The sequence below is a fragment of the Rhinichthys klamathensis genome, unplaced genomic scaffold (genome assembly GCF_029890125.1).
Source record: "Rhinichthys klamathensis goyatoka isolate OS25496 unplaced genomic scaffold, OSU_Roscu_1.1 h1tg000413l_1, whole genome shotgun sequence".
In the NCBI taxonomy this organism is placed as follows: Eukaryota; Metazoa; Chordata; class Actinopteri; order Cypriniformes; family Leuciscidae; genus Rhinichthys; species Rhinichthys klamathensis.
In genome coordinates, this window is record NW_026606913.1 from 528,336 (window position 1) to 547,660 (window position 19,325).

A 19,325-nucleotide genomic window follows, 5' to 3' on the forward strand; every position below is an offset into this window, starting at 1 on the left:
TTCCACCACCACATACACTCTATTTACACATGACTGCTCTGCTTCTCTCTGCTCCAATCTCATTGTTAAATTTGCAGACGACACAACAGTGCTCGGACTAATTAACAACAACAATGAGGCGGATTACCGGACCGAGGTGCAACATCTAGCGTCATGGTGTGTCAAAAATAACCTGTCTTTGAACATCAAAAAGACTAAGGAGATTATTGTGGACTTCCGCAAAAGCAGACCCAATCACTCTCCTCTCTGTATTGGAAATGAAGTGGTAGAGAGGGTGCCACATTTTAAATTTTTGGGAGTATCTGTGACTGATGACCTGTCCTGGGGAATCAACATCACCTCTGTGATAGGGAAGGCCCAGCAACGCCTCTACTATCTGAGGCAATTGAGGAGCGCCAGGATTCCTAAACAGCTGATGGTCAACTTTTACAACTGTGCCATCAGCAGTGCTCTGACGTATGGCTTCTTAGTGTGGTATTCCAGCTGCACTAAAGCCCATCAGCAAGCACTCCAACGAGTGGTTAATACAGCGGGTAAAATCATTGGGACCACTCTTCCAGAGATCAGCAACATCTATGATACCCGCTGTCTGCAGAGAGTGCATAGCATCTTACTGGACCGGCATCACCCGGCCCATCATTTGTTCCACCTGCTGCCTTCAGGGAGAAGGTACAGGTCTATTGGTGCCAGTAAAACCAGACTGGCTAACAGCCTGTACCCTTACGCAGTGAGGCTGCTTAATGCTGCTTAATGATGCCCTTCCTCACCCTCCCCCCTAAGGACAGTAAACTATATCTCATTGTGAAACAGCTGTGAACAGGACGTTGCATTGTTGCATTAACCACATCCATCCTGCTTAATGATGCTTAATGATGCACCCCCCCCTCCCCCTCCCCCTCCCCCTCCCCCTCCCCCTCCCCCTCATACCCCTCATACCTATCTGTGAAATAACTGTGAACTGGACTTTGCATTGTTGCATTAATCACATCCATATCCAACTCTGATTATCATACTCATCATACTTTTTGTCCTGGTTGTCTTTTTGTTTTGTAAAGCCTCTTGCTGCTATTAAGAGTGAATGTCACTGGTTCTGTGTTTTAAACAACTATATACTTCGATGTGCCATGTTTACACAGGGGTATTTATTACTTATTTTGTTAGTGCACTCTAAGACACCATGTACGGTTGTGGTATGCTCCAAACACAATTTCGTTGTTGTTCTCTGGATGACAATGACAATAAACGTGAAATGAAATAATTATTTCTTAGCATGTACAGCGCTTTGAGGCTGTAGCAAGATCAAGATCGTAAAAGAGACGTTGTCTGCAAGCAGTGAATCAGAACCAAATACATAAAGTGCACAAGTTTTATTAACTAAATCATTAACATGAATAAACTAAACAAACATACATAAATACATGGGTAGGAAAAAGGAGTGAGAGATGGAATGATGTAACGATGGAGAAGATCCATCTAACTATGAGAAGAACCAACAGCATTTCATTTTCACATTTCATTGAATTGAATACTTGCATTTGTAGTGGGAACAATTCTTGAAGTTGTGGAAAATTGAAGTTGTTGAGGGTTCCGGCTGTGGCAAGTGGAAGTTGTTTGAAAGTTATCTTTCTCCATGAGCACATGAGGTTTGGTCAAGCACCCAGGAGAAGGGAGGAAGTTGGTGGTTGTTGGTGGTTCCGTTCGTTGTTGGTTGAGAGAGTCTTCTCTCTCCATCCTAAATGTGAGTCCAGGGCTAGCAGTTTTCTGGATTGAAGAAAAGGCAGTCTGACTCCCTTTTGAGCGCATGAAAGCATGGCCTGCTGGGCCATTGGGCCCCCGTGGAGGGGGAGGGGTTCCCCAGTATCAGCAGCAGTGTGTTGCATCCGAATGAGAAAACTAAGAGAGAGCGGTCACATGTGGACTGTCTCTAATAAGGCCTGAGATAGATCCAACCCCTAAGGGTTGACTGACCAATAAGAAAGGTGACATGTCTGAGAGGGAAAGTGGCTCTTAGTTGATTTATGGTCTTTGTCTCCAGCGTGCTTAGACTATTCATTCATGCTCAGATAGATATAACAAATCCACATTGCATTCTAAGAGAAGGTAATGTACATCAAAGTGTGAGTCATTAATTAGGTAGGAGGCATGATACAGGTGAGGTTACATTGACCGTTAGCTGGTTGTATAATAAAATACATACCGTAATATAATCGTACACAAGACAGTAAATCATTTACACCATGCTATGATGCATGTTCATTTATAGATCAGTTAGTCTATGATTAATGCAGAAAAGTCTGTTTTAAAGAGGGTTTCTGTCTTCCCATTGTCTCTCTCTTGTGCATGTGGCCAAAGGAATGTGGTCGTAAAATCCTCCTTATCAGCCCTGTAACACGACACTTTGTTTCTGCCCTTGTGTTCATTTCATTTGGGATGTTAGTTTTGGAGTTTCATAAACCTTTGTATATAATGAATAATTAGTGTGTGTCTGATGGGTCCAGACCCTACACTATTGTGTTATGTGAATGATTAGAAAGGATGATTTTCAGATCATTTTGAAGCAAAAACTCTAGGCCACAACTTCCATTAGTCAAAGGTCTTGTGGAGACATTTTTAGTATGTTTGTGGCTTTATTTCAGAAACTTGAATTTTTAGTTTTTCAATAACCAGGCATAAACAATATTCTCTCAAAAAAATACAAACATGTACATACATGTTGCTCACATATTATGGTAGCCCTGCTTGTGCTAAATAGAGTGTAATTTCACCTGTGCCATTAATATATTTATAAGCAACTGAAAAAAGCACAAATGTCAGGACCCCAAAAACACCTTGGTCCCCAGAGGGTTGAATCCTACCAGACCCCCCTCAATCCCCATGTGGGACCTTTCCACGGTTCTGGAAGCCATGAAAGGTGCCCTGTTTGAGCCGATCCATCTGTCGGACATGAAACACCTGGTTGGTTGGTTGGTTGGTTGGTTGGTTGGTTGGTTGGTTGGTTGATACTTTATTGATCCTTTGCAGGAAATTATATTGTCACGGCAGCTTTAACACTCAGTAGCAAAAACATAATACAAAAAAAAAAAAAAAAAAAAAAATAAAAAAAAAAAATAATACCTATATAGAATATTCAGTAATAGATGCATATTCAATACAGAATATTCAATAACAAAATTAATATAGTACATTCAGTAACATGTGAATATTCATAACACATTAAACATTCTGATGGCCGCTGGTACAAAGGACTTCCTGGTACGTTCAGACTTGCACTTTGGTGCAATCAATCTATGGCTGAAGGTGCTCTTGTTGATCACCCCAAGAGCATGGATTGGATGTAAGGTATTGTCCATGATTGATTTTAGCTTAGAGATTATTCTTTTCTCAGCCACGTGCTGGATCATATCAAATTCAGTCCCCACAACCGAGCCTGCTTTCTTTATCAATTTGTTGACTCGATTTAGATCTCCCATACGAGCACCCTCTCCCCAGCACACCACAGCAAAGAACAGAGCACTTGCCACCACTGTCTGATAGACGTTGCACAGTAGAGGACGGCAGATGTTAAATGACCTTAGCCTTCTTAAAAAATACAGTCGGCTTTGACCCTTCTTATACACTGTCTCCATGTGGCTCCTCCAGTCCAGCTTATCATCAAGCTGCACACCGAGATATCTGTGACTGGAGACCATCTCCACTTCACTGCCCTGGATGGCGATTGGGATTAACGGTGTCTTCTTCCTCCTACTCCTAAAATCCACAACCATCTCCTTTGTTTTTAAGATGTTAAGTTGGAGATGGTTGCGGTCGCTCCAACCAACAAACTCCTTAATAGTTCTCCTGTACTCCTCCTCCTCACCTCCTGTAATTAGGCCAACAACGGCCGTGTCGTCTGAAAATTTCTGGAGGAAGCAACTGCCACTATTGTACTGGAAATCTGCTGTATAGATAGTAAACAGTAACGGGGCCAGCACGGTTCCTTGCGGCACCCCCGTATTACTCAGAATAGTGTTAGAGACACTATTCTGCAGACGCACGTACTGTGGTCTATTGGATAAGTAGTTCATACACCACTGAACCAATGCTGAATCCAGCTGCATCCTCCTCATCTTCTCACACAACAGTCGGGGCTGGATCGTATTGAAGGCGCTTGAGAAGTCGAAAAACGTGAACCTCACAGATGCATCAGGAACCTGTCGTTCAAGACAGCGTTTCTTATGGCTCTCGGTTCAGTAAAGCGCAGAGGGGATTTGCAAGCGCTCTCGGTGAGCGCCACGTGTTTGGAATTTGGGCCAAATGACTCGAAAGTCATACTCAAACCAAGACACGTGCTGCGTCCCAATTCGCCTACTTATACTACGCCCCAAAAGTATGTACTCTTTTTGTGAAGAAAAAGTACATACTTTTGAGTGTGTAGCAAAAGAGTAGGCAAGCTTTGGGACATACTACACTGCCCTGACAATCATTTCGTCACAGTTAAAATCCTCCATTCAATCTAATATAACTTCTTACCATTTCGGAGAGAAATGTTGTCGCACGTTCATCTGCCAGTCGTGGGTATTTCATGCCGAGACTCTCCTCATGTGTTTGGAATTTGAATTTAATAATGCATTTCAAAGTTAATGGCTAAACGTATCTTTGCAAAAGATCACAATGCTGCTGCAGATGCAATATAATGTAGACAACATTGAATAAATACATTTTCGTCAGGTTAGATACTGATAATTAATCACTCAAACCCCTTTATCTAAACCTCTCTACATAACCGCCAGACTCGCGCGTCCTCCATGTCTGTAGTTTTTAAACACTTTTTACTCGTGTTTGTAGTTCTAACCGAATCCTCGTCCAACGCGCGATGGGTTGTGGGCAATATCAGCCGTTAGAGTGCGCATCGATCTGCACTTCGGATTCTGACGGGATATAGTAGACCATCCGGGTCTCTTTGGAACACTCATTTCAACATACTACGATTTGGGACGTACTAATTCTATTTTCGAATACTATTTAGGACGGATAGTATGCGAATTGGGACGCAGGAACGGATATGTGCCTAAATCCCTCAACACGCCGTTCAGGGCCCAGGTTATTTCCCTGTCCGCCCTGCCGGTTTATAACGAGGAGATGGACGCGAGCTTTCTTTGCCCAGTCAGGGCATTAAGAGCTTATGTGTCTCGCTCGTCCGTTTTCAGACAGACTGAGCAGCTTTTCGTTTCGTTTAGCGGTCGTGCTTAGGGACTAGCCACGTCGAAACAGAGCCTATCCAGATGGATAGTTGACGCCATAGCGCTGGCATACATGTCAAAGTGCCTTAAGTGCCCTTTAGGTGTTAGAGCGCACTCCACAAGAGGCATGGCCTCGTCGTGGGCTTGGTCTTGCGGGATTACCTTACAAGATATCTGCATGGCGGCAGGCTGGGCCTCCCCGTCTACATTTATAAGGTTTTATAACCTAGAGGTTCCCGCCTTACAGCCTAAACTACTATCGGTATAAAATCAAGGACTGTCTGCCCCGCTGCTTCGGCGCAGAATACTACAATCGCTTGAGCACCGCTCACTGACCGATAAAATTACCCCATGGGCAAAAAGTAAGATCCATACTGTTACACAGTTCAGGCCGAATGTTTTCACCCTGACTGTGTGAAACACTGTGACAGTGATTAGCTCCTTTGGGATGCTAACTTATTGGGAATGACGCTGTTAGCCTCTCTTCTCAGACTCTCTGTGAGTCCTTTAGTGATTGTGCACTATATGAGCCCCGGGCACCTGCCCTTAGGACTTTGGTGTCGGATCCCAGCACGCATGGCGTTTTACACTGTGTTCCCCTAGCGTAAGATATTACGCAGTACGAGAGAACCTCTCGTAAGAAAACGTACTTGGTTACTAACGTAACCTCGGTTCTGTCTAGAAGAGGGAACGAGTACTGCGTATCTTGCCGTGCATGCAACACGCTCTGGTTCGCATCGGCGATGAAAAACCAGTGATATCAGCCCATCGAGCTATATTTATAGGGCTAGGCCACGCCTACTTCGGCGGGAAGGTGACGCAGTGGGCGCAAAGCGCCCCCATTGGACCGTCACCAAAGGGCCTCTCTCGATAGGCTGCTGCAGTTGCCGCAGGACAGCCAATAGGCACGCAAGCCGCCTTGCCTATGTCTGCATGCTGCCGCAACGCGTTTTACATTAATACAAAATTAAAGATAATTTTTGGCTTCAATATCTCGTGGAAAAGAGGTTTTCCCCTAGCGTAAGATATTACGCAGTATTGTTCCCTCTTCTAGAGAGAACCAAGGTTACGTTAGTAACCGAGTCCGTTCTCATAAAAAAAGAGAACTACTGAATTTACCCTTCAAAGGAGGCAAAATCAGACTTTAATCATTAATCTGTATCACAGTTGGTCCCTGTTGATGGTCTTTTTGTTTAGGACTTTTGGCCTTGTGTCAGTCTGGGCTCCTGTGACCTGCCTGTTGAGTTTAATGTTTTGTTTTTGGTTCATGTAACATGTAACGGTTTTAAACAAATAATGAAAACTTCTGGTAATGAAATAAGGAAAATTTAATTAAATGAATACAATAAATTGTAATGAAGTGTAATCATTTTTATGAACTTAAAACACAAATTACAATAATCCACATAAAGTACAGCAAACAAAATTAAATATAAAATATTTTCCTTAAAAATATAAGTACTTTAAAAACATATACATTTAAATGGCAATTTAAAAAAACTGTATTCCACTTTCACAGTAACAAATGACTGACAAAAGTGTTGCAATATTTAACAACAGTGCATTAAAAGCTACTAGATACTAACTACCAAGCAATTCAGGATTATCAGATGTTCTCACCTGTACAGATAAACTATTTACCAAAGGTAATAAAATGCACATGATGTTCTCTTACCACCAAACAGGCATAAATATTGATAAAGACAGCCAGAAAAAAATCCTTCTGATCACATTGAAAATCTTCTTTGGTATTATAACGACTTGGTCCATATAACGACTTGGGGCTCGAACAAGTCGCCCCCTTTTTGTCTTCGTCCCCACTTTTCCACAGGGAATAGGATCACAGTTAGAGTCAAGTCAAGTCAAGTCACATTTATTTATATAGCGCTTTTCACAATACAGATTGCATCAAAGCAGCTTCACAGTGATAACATGAAAGTAGTACAACACAGTTCAATAATATTGTTGAATATTAAATATCCCCAACTAAGCAAGCCAAAAGCAAGGCGACAGTGGCAAGGAACCAAAACTCCATCAGATTGGATGGAGAAAAAAACCTTGGGAGAACCCAGGCTAGTCAGGGGCCAGTTCTCCTCTGGCTAACAATCATAGGGTTTTAAAGAAGCTTTACAGTAAGTCCATATCAGAGAGTACCTGGAAAAAATACATTTAGTTAATCATGTAATATTTAGGGGATAACATATCGCCGGCGTTGAGTCGTCTCTTCGCAGGCGTTGAGTCGTCTCTTCACAGGCGTTGGTCTTCTCATCACAGGCATTGAGGCATCCGAAATCCCCGTGAGAGGCAGGATACCAAACTGGAGCCTACGAACGCCATTTTTCTCGGGACAAGCGTCCCGAGATAACAGCAGAAAGGCAGATGGGAAATAATTAGCATAGCTGATGTTCATAATGATTTCCATTACACGGGAGTAGGTGTTAGAAAACCATAATCTCACAACTCTCCGTAACCCAAACTCTCCGCAACCCAACCGCAACCATACGGACCGACCCGTTTGTCTATAAGGCTGTCGAGCCCCACTGGTGCGTTAAGCAGTTTCAGTGGCAAACGGTTCCGTATGGCATAGCAGAGGACTAAAAGGTAAGCATTATGTGAATGCTTGACTAAAGAGACACGTCTTTAGTCTAGTTTTAAACTGTGTCAGCGAGTCAGAGCATCGGACCGTATCGGGAAGGCTATTCCAGAGTTTTGGAGCTAAATGCGAGAATGCCCTCCCTCCTTTCGTGGACTTCGATATCCTAGGAATGACCAGAAGCCTTGAATTTAGTGATCTTAGAGAACGCGGTGGATTGTAGGGCGAAAGAAGGTCCGTTAAGTACATAGGAGCTAAACCATTAAGGGCTTTATAGGTCAGTAGTAGTACTTTGTAATTGATACGGAACTTAATAGGTAACCAGTGCAGAGATGATAAAATCGGTGTTATATGATCATATTTTCTTGATCTAGTAAGAACTCTAGCGGCTGCATTTTGCACTAACTGTAGCTTGTTTATTGAGGATGCAGGACAACCAGCTAATAAAGCATTACAGTAATCTAGTCTCGAGGTCATGAATGCATGAACTAACTTTTCTGCATCAGAAACAGATAGCATGTTACGTAATTTAGCAATGTTTCTAAGGTGGAAAAAGGCTGTTCTTGTAACAGATGAAATATGATTTTCGAAAGACAAGTTGCGGTCTAGTATAACACCCAGGTATTTTACTGTAGTGGAAAAAGTAACAGGGCATCCTTCTATATTAAAGTCGTATTGTAAGAGGTTTTGTGTGTAGTTTTTTGGACCAATAAGTAATACCTCCGTTTTATCTGAATTTAATAGCAGGAAATTACGCGTCATCCAGCATTTTATATCTTTGAGACATTCTGTCAATTTAGATGAGGTAATGTTTTCATCTGGTCGTGATGAAATATATAATTGAGTGTCGTCAGCATAACAGTGGAAATTAATTCCATGTTTTCTTATAATATTACCAAGTGGCAGCATATATATTGAGAATAGCAGAGGGCCTAGCACCGATCCTTGCGGTACTCCGTAGTCTACTGACGTTAACTTTGATTTTCCCCCGTGTAAAGAGACAAAATGATAACGGTCAGATAAGTACGATCTAAACCAGCTTAATGCCTGTCCCTGAACACCAGTGTAGTTTTGTAGTCGATCCAAGAGTATTTTATGATCTATAGTGTCGAACGCGGCGCTAAGATCAAGTAGGACTAGTATTGAGATACAGCCTTGGTCAGAAGCTAAGAGTAGATCATTTGTAATTTTAACTAGCGCAGTTTCTGTACTATGATGCGGTCTGAATCCTGACTGGAATTTTTCATAGATATCATTTTCTTGCAAAAAAGAGCACAGTTGAGCGGATACAACTTTTTCTAGTATTTTGGACATAAATGGAAGATTTGAAATGGGTCTGTAATTTGCTAGGTTATTTGGATCTAGTTGCGGTTTCTTAATGAGAGGTTTTATTACTGCCAACTTGAATATTCTTGGAACATGACCTAAGAATAAAGACGAGTTAATAATATTAAGAAGAGGCTCTTCCACTACAGGTAACACTTCTTTCAGTAGTTTAGTGGGTATTGGATCTAATGAGCATGTTGTTGGTTTAGATGCAATAATAAGTTTATTTAGCTCTTCCTGTCCTATCGTTGCAAAGCGGTGTAGTTGTTCTTGAGGGACGATAATTGAGGCTGAATCATAAGAGACCATAGAGGATTGTACATTTATAATTGTGTTTCGAATGCTTTCTATTTTCTCATTGAAATAATTCATAAAATCATTACTACTAAACTGTAACGGTATATTTTGCTCTGGTGATGTCTGTTTATTTGTTAGTCTAGCCACGGTGTTAAATAAGAACCTTGGATTATTTTGGTTATTTTCTATTAGTTTGCGGAGGTGCTCAGCCCTGGCTGTTTTTAGAGCCTTTTTATAACGTGACATACTGTCTTTCCACGCGATTCTAAAGACCTCTAAATTAGTTTGTTTCCATTTACGCTCTAGGTTACGAGTTTCTCTCTTGATATCATGCGTAACACTGTTGTACCATGGTGCTTTAGTTTTCTCTTTAACCTTTTTTAATCTAATTGGTGCAACAATATCTAATGTACTAGTGAAAATGGTGCTCAAACTGCTAGTCATTTCCTCTAGTTCATCTGTTAGTTTGGGTTCACTGAGCAGCTGAGATAGATCAGGTAAGCTATTTGAGAATCTATCTATAGTGGTTGGAAGGATTGTTCTGCCTGGTCTATAACGTGGCGCAACATGACATATTTCAGCAGTACGTATTATGCACGTTACCATGTAATGATCAGTGACATCATCACTTTGCGGTATAATATCTATATCAGTTGGATTGGTTCCATATGATATAATTAAATCTAGTGTATGATTTAGACGATGAGTGGGACCACGGACGTTTTGCTTGACCCCAAAGGAGTTTAATAAATCTGTAAACGCAGCCCCTAAGGCATCATTTTTGTTGTCTACGTGTATGTTAAAATCTCCAACAATTATTGCTTTATCGACATTGACCAATAGATCCGAGAGAAAGTCTGCAAACTCTTTTAGGAATTCAGCATATGGCCCTGGAGGTCTATATACAGTAGCCAAGGCTAGAGATAATATGGATTTCTTTCTTACATCTAAGAGCGTAACATTTAGCATAAGTACTTCAAACGAATTAAATCTGTGACCTGTTTTCTGAGAAATATTAAGAATATCTTTATAGATTGTTGCAACACCGCCGCCACGACCAGTCAGACGGGGCTCATGCTTATAACAGTATCTTGGCGGAGTAGACTCATTTAGACCGAAATACTCATTTGGTTTAAGCCAGGTCTCAGTAAGGCAAAGTATATCGAAATTATTATCTGTGACCATTTCATTTACAATAACCGCTTTAGGTGTGAGCGATCTAATGTTTAGAAGACCTAGCTTTAGAAATTCTAAAGAGTCCAATACAAGAAGGGTCGGAGGCTCTTCCGACACAGAGTTGTTAGAGGGTGAAGGGTTTGGCACTTCTGCCTCTGTGGCTACAGGTACCTGAGCAGTTATTGGAACCAGGGAGCCTTCCTCAGTGCAGGTGTATTTACGTCGCAGACGCTGAATCCAGGCAGGTATGTGGTCACTTTGATAGGGTTGTAAGCGATCATGATGCAGTATTTTCTCACTTCGTCTGTCCCTGACTCTGTAGACCACTGGTCCAAGGCATGATGTGATGACGAATGGCCCTTGCCATGGGGCTTGGAGTTTTGGACTGTAGCCCTTTCTCCTGCTGACCCTCACTAACACAAGATCACCTACTTGATAGGACTTCTCTCTGGCTCGTATGTCATAGACCTTCTTCTGGCGAGTCTGTGCTGAGTGTAAGTTCTGGCGCGCCACTTGATGAGCCTGCTGCAGGTTAGCTTGCAGTTCCTGGACAAACTCAGGTGTACCTTTAGATTCCCTGTAGTAAATCCCTTTAGTCAGAACCCCTTAAATTCCCTGTAGTCAGATTCCCTTAGGAAATCGATGTTGCTTCCCGCCATCAAGTGCACATTGACTTCCAGCGAATGTATTGCACACAGTGTTCCTTCAACATCTATAGCCCAGACACATTCGCTCTCACGAGGCCTGTAGAAAAAAAAAATGTGGTTAGTTCCTGCCAGGAAATTGCTTCAGGTCACCGAAAAAATAAATACAACACCTGAGGTCAGCCCTGAGAGACTGATCCCCTTAGTAGATTATTTAGACATCTGGAAAGGTCTTCAAAAATATCTGAGTGGGTCCTGAATACAGTTGAGAAAGGATATAGAATCCAGTACCAGGATAGACCACCTAGATTTAGTGGTATTACTCACACACTGGTATCTCCTGTCCAGGATCAGGTGATGAAACAAGAAGTCCAGTCCCTCTTAGCTAAGGGGGCCATATAATATGTGCCCCCCACCCACCAGAGGGAGTCCGGGTTCTACAGCCGTTACTTCATAGTTCCAAAAAAGTAGGGATGCACCGAATATTCGGCCACCGAAAATTTTCGGGCGAAAATGGCCCAAAAGTGCATTTTTGGTTTTCGGCCAAAATACTTTTATCACCGAAACAATACGGAATGTTGTGATGACGCAAACAGAAACCGCGACCTGCACGTGCTTGTCTGAAGCAACATGTCTGCAGTGTGGGCGTATTTCAGTGTATCTGAACCCCTGAGGAGACGGAAGCCTTGTTAATACTTTTGCCTGCGAGTCTCCACAGACAGCACGCGCACCTCTCCAAACGGTCGAGGCGTTTATACTTGACGCGCTCGCCGTTGTACTATTCTTTGAAACGACAGGGGACGACTCAAGTAACTAACCATCAGGAATCGGTGAGAAGAAGAAAGATAAACACGTGACAATGTTTATTTTTTAGTATACCACCACCAATACAAAAATAATCATGTAAAACCCAGTAAACCCTGAGATTATTACTTGTGACATTACAAAAAAAATATTTATATGGGAACATGTATGTATACAACTAAATTAACGCTCTCTTAAATATTTTCTAATTTCACTAAACATATTTCATTAAGTTTCGTGTACATTTGTATTAAACATGGAAATTAAAAAAAAATTATGCTATTCTATGCTCATTTTTAAAATGTAAGCAACTAATTTAGACGTGCAAACTGGGTGCTGGTGTGATGAGAAGTTCGTGCTCGGCTTTGTTTTTATGAGAGAACATTTAATTTTAAAACCTTTCTGCAGGCCAGTAGATTATTATTTAATGTACACATGAGTGGGGTCAAGTTAAACATTTTAGTTTGAATTTTATTTTATATTGTGCATTGTGCTAAATAAATATTTGCATAATTTGTAATTGATTTATTCTTTGAAAATGTTATGGAAGAAACCATGGTTCCTGTCTCAAGGCCCGGCTTTGGGAGCACCCTGTCAGAGAAAGACTCTGACTACAGATGCGTCCCTCACGGGCTGGGGTGCAGTTATGGAGGGCCGTAACACCCGAGGTACTTGGAAGGACCATCATCTCTCATGGCACATTAATCGCTTGGAGATGTTGGCCGTATTCTTTGCCCTGAGGCACTTCCTTGTAGACCTCAGAGGCCATCATGTTCGTATTATATATATATAAATTATATTTCGGTGGTCTCTTATATCAACCCCCAAGGAGGCCTGAGATCACGCCCTCTTTCTAGACTGGCACATCAGATTCTTCTATGGTCCCAGGGTAAAATTTCTCTCTGTTAGATATATTTACTCACTGGGGTTGATATTGTGGGAGCAGATATTCTGTCGAGGCAGGGGCTGAGGCCCGGGGAATGGAGTAGTTGAGCTCATATGGAAGCACACCCTGAAGTAGTTGAGCTCATATGGAGAGAGTTTGGCCGGGCGGTGGTTGACCTGTTCGCCTCTCATGAGAACTTCCACTGGCCGCTTTGGTACTCTCTCTTACATCCAGCTCCTTTGGACCTGGATTCCATGGTACAGATGTGGCCGAGGTCACGTCTACACACTTTTCCCCCGATCACTCTGCTCCCTGGGGTTCTGGAAAGGGTCAGGAGGTACGGTGTGAGCTTACTCCTTGTAGCTCAGTTCTGGCCGCCCCGAATTTGGTTCTCGGACCTTATTAGTTTCTTGTAGAGTCCTCCCTGGTGAGTCCCTATTAGGAGAGATCTTCTTTCCCAGGCCGGTGGTACAATATTTAATCCACAGCCGGAGTTGTGGAGACTATGGGTCTGGCCCCTGAGGGGGACCAACCCGTAAATAGGTTGCCCTTTCCACCGAGGTGGTTAGGTCATCCATTCTAGAACCCCACTCTACTAGAAACTAAATATTTTTTTTAAAAGTTAGGTACGGCATTGAACCCAGTTAAATACTGCCCACTGGCTTCAGTACTGGCATTCCATCCTGTTCTCTAACGGGACCTCCCATTCATGCCTAGGGCCACTGTGGCGGCCTCAGTGCCCTCCGCAAGCTTCTAAGGGTGAGCACGTAGGGACATTCCCACTAAAAATGTCCATGTTCCTGTAGATTGGAGGATGAATCCTGTCATCCAACCTATTGGCATCAGGCTGACGGGTTATACCTGGCACCCATCATGTCCTGTGGATGAGATATATGAGATATGTAAGAATCTATTGAGTCTGCTTCCTGCTCATTCTACTCCCTGAAGAGCGGTGTTAAATGGTACATGGTAAATGGACTGCATTTATATAGCGCTTTCACAGACCCAATGGCCACCAAAGCGCTTTACATTTTGCCTCACATTCACCCATTCACTCACTCATTCATACACCGACGGCGGTGTCAGCCATACAAGGCGCCATCCAGCTCGTCGGGAGCAGCTGGGGTTAGGTGTTTTGCTCATGGACACCTCGACACTTGGTCAGGTGGAACCGGGGATTTAACCATTTCTGCCCCGGCACTGAGGTGCCTGTAGACAATGTTATGATTCTTCAGGTATTCCATCCTCCATCGCATGTGTCGGATGGTCAAGGTCATAGCCTTGGAGGCCCCTATGTTAAGCCTCAGGCTGGGAGGAGTCAGTCCATCTAGATATGTATCAAGGGCTAGGAACTATTCCCCTTTATCAATGAGACAGTTGGTTATTTGCGGAAACCTCTCATAACTGATGTACGAGGTGCGCTTTTGCCTTCACCTCTCATCTAATACTTTCTACTGTCCGGGGTTCCCATCCATGGGGTCAGTTGACCTTTTGACTTATGGATGTTACCGCCTAGAGTTTTTGCTTCAAAGTGATGTGGAAATCATCCTGCCTACTCATTCACATAAAACAATACCTTGATTTAAATTTTGTAAGACACTGTTTGTTTAGAAAGACAATATGCGTGGGGTGTGAATGATCAGGAATATTGATGTGATTCACATCTGAGAAGACAATGACCCGCATAATGAGCCGCATAATGAGCCTCTCAGTCAGGTATGTCACTGAGAGAGAATCACAAGAAAGAATGCGAGGACAGTTGTAATGATACATCTTCTGATGCTAAGCTAGGGCACATCATCAGTGATGTTCCTGATCTCATTGGGTGTTTCGGGTCTTTCGAAACATCAGACACCCTCCTTCAGGCGACCCAGCTGAGGTTGATCAGGCCTCAGCTTGTGCCCTAGCAGCATTTAACCACGGATCCGCTCTTTTGATCCAGAGCCACCTCGACGCCTTCTCTGCAGCCTCTGTGGTATTGCTGATAGCCCTTCTCCTTCTCTCACCTGTGATGCCAAGGGCAGTGTAGGCCCCGTAGAGGGACTTCGCTGCAAAGCCTCTGCACCCCACCTCCACAGGTAAGCACCTTGCCTTCCAGCCTTGGTTGTGGCAGTCGCTGACGAGGCCATCATATTTCTCCTTCTTCCTCTCAAAGGCTTTCTCCATTCGGTCTTCCCATGGCACAGTGAGCTCCAACATGACCAGGTTCTTTGTTGCCTCTGATATCACGACAATGTCAGGTCTCAGGGTGGTCTCGACGACATGCTGGGGGAACTTAAGTTGTTTGCCCAAGTCCACTTTCAGTTGCCAATCCTGTGCCGTGTTCAGAAGCCCTGCTGTTGTCCTGAGAGATTTTCCTGGCTTCTCTCCGGCCCTGACGAAGCTGATGGTTTGTTTGCAGGGCTTTGACCTCCGGCAGCTGCTGATAGTAACCTGGATGCTCTCTGCAATTGTTTTGAGCACCTGGTCATGCCGCCAGCGATATCGGCCTTCCCCCAGAGCTCTTGGGCAGCAGCTCATGATGTGCTCAAGGGTTCCCTTTCTCTGGCACAGGGCGCATCCTGGTGTATCGACCAGCCCCCAGGTGTGCAGGTTGGACGGGCTGGGGAGGACGTCATAGACTGCCTGGACCAGAAACTTGATGCGGTGTGGCTCTGCCCGCCAAAGGTCAGTCCACGTGATCTTCCTCTCCACAGCTTGTTCCCATCTAATCCAGGCACCCTGACGTGCCATTCCCACTGCTTTGCTGGACCTCTCCTCCTCCACCGCCGCCCTCACCTCACTTTGAACTAGCTGCCTCCTCTCCTTCCCCCGAGCCTTGTCGAACCGGGGCCCTTGAAAGGTTCCTAGCCCAGCCCTTCCTCTGGCCACTGCTCCCACTAGGACTCCATGGTGCAGCCGTGACTCTGCCTGGTCTACTGCCGCCTCTGCCCTCCATTTCCTGCCAGTCTTGACCTCTACACCTGCCCCAGAGACTTTGGGGTCCCTAGACTCACGGAGCTGCAGCACCTCTCTTGCACGCAAGACCTTGAACTCCTCTTCGATGGATTTTAGCGGGAGCTGCAGCTTGCAGGTGTTTCCATAAAGGGCGATACTGCTTAAACTCCTCGGGAATCCCAGCCATCTTCTTAGGTAGCGGCTGACTCTCCTTTCTAGTTCTGAGATGGTGGAGATCGGAAACTCGTACAGAAGCAGAGGCCACAGTATTCTTGGCAGAATCCCATGTTGGTACACCCATGCCTTAAATTTTCAAGGCGAGGTGACATTCTTCAGCCACCTCTCCAGCTCCTCGCAGGTGTTTTTGATGGATGTTGTATCCCTGAGGCTGCTGTCGAAGATCTTTCCCAGGCTTTTTACTGGTTTTTCAGACAGGGTCGGCATTTGAGTTCCTGAGATGATAAAACGAAACTTCTCCACCATCCTGCCCTTCTTTAGCACTAAAGATCTGGATTTGTTTGGCTTGAATGACATCCTGGCCCATCCAATCACCCTCTCCAGACCCTTCAGGATCCATCTGGCTCCAGGCACTGACTCCGTTGTCACTGTGAGGTCATCCATGAAGGCACGGATTGGTGGTTGCCACATTCCAGTCTTAGATTTGGGCCCTCTGCACTCCGGTTCAGCAGATTTCACCAACATGTTCATTGCCAGAGCGAACAGGATCACTGAAATGGTGCAGCCTGTGATGATTCCCACCTCCAGCCTGTGCCACTCTGATGTTGTTGACCCAGATGAGACTCTCAGCTTGAAATCTCTATAGTAATCCTGGATAAGGTCTCTCACTATGGCAGGAACATGGTGCCTCTCCAGAGCCTCCTGTACCAGCTTGTGGGGCATAGAGCCATAGGCGTTGGCCAGGTCTAACCACAGCACCACCAGATCACCCCTATTCTCCTTTGCTTCTCTGAGGAGCTGTGTAACCACGCCTGTGTGCTCTAGGCAGCCTGGAACACCTGGTATGCCACCTTTCTGCACAGAGGTGTCAATGTATCCATTTTTGAGGAAGAACTCTGCCAACCGCTTCGCAACTATGCTGAAGAAGATCTTTCCTTCAACGCTTAAAAGCGAGATGATTCTGAACTGGCTAATGGTCTTGGAGTCTTCTTCTTTTGGGATCCACACTCCATCTGCACACCGCCACTGTTTTAGAGTTTTCCCTTTCCTCCAGATGACTTTTAGGATCCTCCAAAGCCGATGTAGCAGCTTGGGGCAGTACTTGTACACCTTATACGATGTTCCGCTTGGTCCTGGTGCAGACCTAGACCTTGCCTTCCTTACTACTTCCTGTACTTCTTTCAGGAGTGGCTCCCTCAGGTCGAATGCCTCTACAGGCTCTGGTGGTGTTATCAAGGCATCGCACTGCCCCAACTCTTGTTCTCTGGAGGGGTCACTAAATGTATCTGCAAGGTGTTGGTCAATTTCACCCTTAGATGAGACTAGGCGTCCACCTCTCTTCTGCCCGAGGAGCTGTTTGGTGAACTCGAATGGGTTTCTAATGAAGGCTGCTCTCCTCCTAGCCCTCTCCCTTCGCCGCCTCCTGTGCCGCTCGGCTCTGCGCAGGGTAACAAGCTTCTTCCTTAAGATGCTGCGCAGCTCTGTCAGTGGCCCACGCTCCTCCTCACCAGCTTCCTTGTACTGCTTTTTTAGGGTTTTCAGCTCTATTCTGATGTTATGAATTTTGACTGCCCTCTGGTTTTTGGTGTACGGCTTTGCTACTCCTCTCACCTCCTCCACACCAAACCTCTCAACCGCCATGCTCACTATGATGGTCGTTATAGTTTGCAGCTTCCTCTCTGCATCACCTTTGGCCGTTACTTCCAGCACCTTGTCCACATCCTCATCAAACTTCTGCCACTCGGCTGTTTTACATGCTTGAGGCCACCTGATCCTCATCTTCTCGGGCTGCATGACTGGGGGGACAGTTTGTACCACATGGAGGCTCTGGGCTCTATGGGGTGCTTCCAGGCCCTGCTCCTCCTCTGACTCACCAGGCACTATGCCTGTGCATTGTGGTACTTGCCGTGTCTCCAGACATTTCATCCGTGACTGATGGATCTTCAAGCCTCTTGCATTTTTACAAATCTTTCCACACTGACAAACCGCGCTCGTAGTCGTTTTTCCTTTGCTGTTGGTCGATAACCTTAGGTCCGTCCGACTGGGGTTCTCTTTCTCCCCCCCTCTCGGGCTCCCCTGGGGGTATTGTTCATTTAATATATATATATATATATATATATATAGTAATGTTTGTCAGTACTGTTATATATTGGACTGCATTACCCAAGAGTACAAGAGTGATTACACTGCAAGTTATGTCTGAGGGATTCCCTCGACTTGCCTGACGAGATTCCGACAACACTCTGAGCTGATGTTCAAAGGCCCGCTCCACGAAAAATCGGAGGAGGAACATTGCATCTATCTTCTGTTGTGGGTAGGGGGAAAAGGCCGAGACATTTACAACACCTGGATGCTGACTGCCGAGAACACAAAGGTTTTAGGCACATACTACAAAAGATTCGAAGCATATGTGATGCCGAAAAAGAACCACATCTTCGCACGGTACAAATTTTATGAGAAAGTACAAGCGGAAGGTGAGAGTTTTGACAATTTTGTCACAGAAATACCAGCTTCACAATTTTGTCACAGCCAAATACGCATTTATTCTATCTGACTTATTTGTAAGTGTGAACTCGTGAACTAAAATTATTGGTTAAAGACTGTGGATATGCCAATACAGACAAAATGGTAATAGACAGGATAGTCTTCGCCATAAACTCCGCAAAAGTGAAGAGGAAATTGTTAAACTACGGACCAGATTTAACCCTTGATAGACCCATAGACATTGCACGATTTCACAAAATAGCACAGGGACAGCTAAAATCTATGGCCGGACAGCACAGCACAACTCACACGCAACAGGTTGCGCATGCCGTGTTCAAAAAGAACCATCAGAGCCGAACGATACAGCATGAGATCTACAACAAGGACAGACAACTGGACAACCAGCCTGGCTAGCTATTGGGTATTAGGCCTAAGCAGGCCTCCCTGAAAGTGAGCTTCCACATAATGTGGTTATCAGGTAGTAGGCCTCACCAGGCTTCCCTGAAGACGAGTTTTCTACATATGGTGTTTATCAGGTAGTAGGCCTCACCAGGCCTCCCTGAAGGTGAATCCCCACACAGGGTGGATATCAGGGAGTAGGCCTTAACAGGCCTCCCTGAAGGACGAGTTTCCACATGTGGTGGGTATCAGGTAGTAGGCCTCCCTGAAGGTGAGCTCCCACATATTGTGGTTGTCAGGTAGTAGGCCTCACTAGGCCTCCCTGATAGATTAAGTTTCCACTTATGGTGGTTATCAGATAGTAGGCCTCACCAGGCCTCCCT

The 19,325-nt window shown here is 44.5% G+C and overlaps 1 pseudogene; it reads right to left on the reverse strand.

The window, feature by feature from the left end:
- Window positions 1-14,768: 14,768 nt before the first annotated feature.
- Window positions 14,769-18,153, reverse strand: LOC130070669 (uncharacterized; annotated as a pseudogene).
- Window positions 18,154-19,325: the final 1,172 nt, after the last annotated feature.